General features: G+C 40.2%; 1 protein-coding gene across 4 annotated transcripts in view; it reads right to left on the minus strand.

Annotated features, from left to right (window-relative positions):
* The window catches only part of cntnap5b (contactin associated protein family member 5b), a 42,878-nt gene that overhangs the window by 29,393 nt on the left and 8,485 nt on the right, over positions 1-5,000 (minus strand). The window lies entirely within an intron of this gene.

The raw sequence follows: 5,000 nt of genomic DNA on the forward strand, positions 1-5,000 counted from the left end.
GGTTTTTATCTCACGTAGCACTCAGTCGTCACAGCACACTGCTCATGTTAGCGTTAGCAAAGACAACTAGATAACTAACGTTAGGCAGCAAGTCACAAATATAAAACGCTGAAATTTTACAGTCTCAGTTACTGCAATGTCCACAATCTGAAGTTTTTTAAATTTAGTTTCCTTTTAAACTGCTTATATTTAAATAGTCTGTGTTTTATATTTTTCATGAATTTAATCTACTTACATGTTACTTTAATTAATTAATTCATTCATTCATTCATTTTCTACCGCTTATCTGAACTACCTCGGGTCACGGGGAGCCAGGATACACCCTGGACGGAGTGCCAACCCATCACAGGGCACACACACTTTCATTCACTCACACACTCACACACTACGGACAATTTTCCAGAGATGCCAATCAACCTACCATGCATGTCTTTGGACCGGGGGAGGAAACCGGAGTACCCGGAGGTAACCCCCGAGGCACGGGGAGAACATGCAAACTCCACACACACAAGGTGGAGGCGGGAAATGAACCCCCAACCCTGGAGGTGTGAGGCGAACGTGCTAACCACTAAGCCACCGAATATTTCTACTACCTGCCATCTAAAATTGACATAATACATGAATTACAAATGTAAATTTTTATTAGTTTTTCCACCGTTTAAGTGTTTTCCCATCACCAGAACATTATTCATTTCTTTCTTCTAACCCATTTTATATCTCTGTACATCTGAACTTTATAATCTATCGTTCCCTCGCAGCCTCCTCGTCATGTCTGGATGTGTTCTATGGCTTTAACACTCCACTTCAGAACCCGTTCCTAACCCGACACTGTTCACCTCTCAGTGACGTGGGAACTTCACACACACACACACACACACACACACACACACACACACACACACACACACACACACACACACACAGACGGACAGCTGACGGCACGTTCCAGTCCTCTTTTAGCTCTGAACTGACGTGAGTTCTCAGCTAATTAACCTTTACAGAGCCTTTAGAATGAGTGACACCTCAAATCACATCACTTTAACTCTGCAAACTGAGTCTAAACTTGGAGAAGGAGCAAGGGAGATGTGAGGAGGAAAATTACAGAGAGAGAGTGAGAGTGAGAGAGAGAGAGAGAGAGAGAGAGAGAGAGAGAGAGAGGAAGAGAGGGAGAGGGAGAGATAGAGAGAGAGGAAGCGAGATAGAGGGAGAGGGAGAGAGAGAGCGGGAGAGAGAGAGAGAGGGAGCGAGAAAGAGGGAGAGGGAGAGATAGAGAGAGCAGGAGAGAGAGAGAGGGAGAGAGAGGGAGAGAGAGCGAGGGGGTGATTAAAGGATAAGGTGAGGTCATACAAAGGTTACGATCCAAGCTCTCTTTTCTTTCTGGCTCTGAAAAACCTCAGCACACACACACACACACACACACACACACACGCACACACACACACACACACACACACACACACACACACACACACACACAGACACAGACACACATGCCCTAGCTCCTTAGTTCCGATGTCAGCAATACCAAAAGTTACTACAGTTACTGATTTGACATGTAAATAGTTTCAGAAACAAAAAGGTGTATTGTATTATAGGTTTTGACTTAATAAAGGGAAATATGGAGGAGACCTCACAGATTACAAGTAATGCCACCTCATCAGAGGAAGAAGATTTCTTCAAGCCGCATGAGGCGCTTGATGGCTATCTGTCATGTGCTGGTGACCACATCCTGAAAACATTCCCATCTTTAAGACTCAGCACTCCGTTACCTGCATCTGCTGCCTGTGAAGGACTTTTTAGCTACCCCTCTGAGACTGAGGGGTAAATCACATCGCAGTCAGCTCTTAATACTTCATTTGACTTTAAAATAAAAACTTTATAGACATAGCTCTTGGTGTTGAGGTCTAGTGCATCTTTCAGCCTACATTCAGCATCAGTTAGATATCCAAGAGCTGTTAAAATTGAATACTTTAAGACTTTTACTCAAGTCCTATTGGATTTGGTGACATGTAACTGAGACATTTCTGCAGTAAGGTATTTGTACTTTTACCCAATTATGTTTTCAGGTAATCTTTACACCTCTGTGTCTTTCACCTGTCTAGAACATTTAGCTACCACCTAGTCACAGTTATTAGCTAGCTTATGCTCATTGATGACTGTTATAATTGCCTAGCAACAGTGTTCATATGAATAGTGAGAAAATTAGACAACTATTTATAACTGACAAACCATTTTTCGAGATGACATCATGATTATTTTATACTATTGTGTTATACAAGTAAGCATGGAAACAACTTAAGATCAGTTCACCATGGGTGTGTCCCAAACCACACTTCCTATTCACTAGATAGGCCACATAAAAACATCAGCACTGTGGACTTCATCTTTAGTGAGAGATATTAAAATGAGAGGGAAAATGTGTTTGTGTGTGTGTGTGTGTGTGTGTGTGTGTGTGTGTGTGTGTGTGTGTGTGTGTGTATGTGTTTGTGTGTGTCTATGTGAAGTCAACTGAGCAAGATGTTTTTGAGACTCATAAATATGAATGTGTGACTGACAAGGAGACGATGTCCTGTTCCCTTAGTGACTGGAGCACTTCCTCTCCACTGAGGGAGGAATGAAGTGACAGGGGTGTGTGTGTGTATTTGTGAGTGTGTGTGTGTGTGTGTGTGTGTGTGTGTGTGTGTGTGTGTGTGTGTGTGTGTGTGTGTGTGTGTGTGTGAGTATTTGTGAGTGTGTGTGATTGTGTGTGTGTATTTGTGAGTGTGTGTGATCGTGTGTGTGTATTTGTGAGTGTGTGTGATCGTGTGTGTGTATTTGTGAGTGTGTGTGATCGTGTGCATTTATGAGTGTGTGTGTGTTTGACTTTGGAATCACATTTGTGTTTAATGCTGGACGGTGATGTTTAATTGTGGATGATGGTGTTTAACGGTGGATGATGGTGTTTAATGGTGGACAATGGTGTTTAACGGTGGACGATGGTGTTTAATGGTGGATGATGGTGTTTAATGACGATGGTGTTTAATGGTGGATGATGTTAATGGTGGATGATAGTATTTGATTGTGGATGGTGGTGTTTAATGGTGGATGATAGTGTTTAATTGTGGACGATGGTGTTTAATGGTGGATGATGGTGTTTAATGACGATGGTGTTTAATGGTGGATGATGTTAATGGTGGATGACAGTGTTTAATTGTGGATGCTGGTGTTTAATGGTGGATGATAGTGTTTAATGGTGGATGATGGTGTTTAATGTTGGACGATATTGTTTCAAGGTGGATGATAGTGTTTAATAATGGATGATGGTGTTTAATTGTGGATGATGGTGTTTAATGGTGGATGATGGTGTTTAATAATGGATGATAGTGTTTAATAATGGATGATGGTGTTTAATTGTGGATGATGGTGTTTAATGGTGGATGATGGTGTTTAATAATTGATGATAGTGTTTAATTTTGGATGATGGTGTTTAATGGTGGATGATGGTGTTTCATGGTGGATGATAGTGTTTAATGGTGGATGATGGTGTTTAATGGTGGATGATGGTGTTTAATGGTGCGTGATGGTGTTTAATGGTGGATGATGGTGTTTAATAATGGATGATAGTGTTTAAATGTGGATGATGGTGTTTAATAATGGATGATCGTGTTTACTTGTGGATGATAGTGTTTAATGGTGGATGATGATAGTGTTTAACGGTGGATGACAGTGTTTAATGGTGGATGATGGTGTTTAATGGTGGATGATAGTGTTTAATTGTGGATGATGGTGTTTAATGGTGGATGGTGGTGTTTAATGGTGGATGATAGTGTTTAATGGTGGATGATGGTGTTTAATGGTGGATGACGGTGTTTAATGGTGGATGATGGTGTTTAATAATGGATGATAGTATTTAAATGTGGATGATGGTGTTTAATGGTGGATGATGGTGTTTAATAATGGATGATGGTGTTTACTTGTGGATGATAGTGTTTAATGGTGGATGATGATAGTGTTTAACGGTGAATGATAGTGTTTAATGGTGGATGATAGTGTTTAATGGTGGATTATAGTGTTTAATGGTGGATGATAGTGTTTAATGGTGGATGATGGTGTTTAATGCTGGACGGTGATGTTTAATTGTGGATGATGGTGTTTAACGGTGGATGATGGTGTTTAATGGTGGACAATGGTGTTTAACGGTGGACGATGGTGTTTAATGGTGGATGATGGTGTTTAATGACGATGGTGTTTAATGGTGGATGATGTTAATGGTGGATGATAGTATTTGATTGTGGATGGTGGTGTTTAATGGTGGATGATAGTGTTTAATTGTGGACGATGGTGTTTAATGGTGGATGATGGTGTTTAATGACGATGGTGTTTAATGGTGGATGATGTTAATGGTGGATGACAGTGTTTAATTGTGGATGCTGGTGTTTAATGGTGGATGATAGTGTTTAATGGTGGATGATGGTGTTTAATGTTGGACGATATTGTTTCAAGGTGGATGATAGTGTTTAATAATGGATGATGGTGTTTAATTGTGGATGATGGTGTTTAATTGTGGATGATGGTGTTTAATGGTGGATGATGGTGTTTAATAATGGATGATGGTGTTTAATTGTGGATGATGGTGTTTAATGGTGGATGATGGTGTTTAATAATGGATGATAGTGTTTAATTTTGGATGATGGTGTTTAATGGTGGATGATAGTGTTTAATGGTGGATGATGGTGTTTAATGGTGGATGATGGTGTTTAATGGTGCATGATGGTGTTTAATGGTGCATGATGGTGTTTAATAATGGATGATAGTGTTTAAATGTGGATGATGGTGTTTAATAATGGATGATCGTGTTTACTTGTGGATGATAGTGTTTAATGGTGGATGATGATAGTGTTTAACGGTGGATGACAGTGTTTAATGGTGGATGATGGTGTTTAATGGTGGATGATAGTGTTTAATTGTGGATGATGGTGTTTAATGGTGGATGGTGGTGTTTAATGGTGGATGATAGTGTT

Source organism: Tachysurus fulvidraco, chromosome 1 (genome assembly GCF_022655615.1).
Source record: "Tachysurus fulvidraco isolate hzauxx_2018 chromosome 1, HZAU_PFXX_2.0, whole genome shotgun sequence".
NCBI lineage: Eukaryota > Metazoa > Chordata > Actinopteri > Siluriformes > Bagridae > Tachysurus > Tachysurus fulvidraco.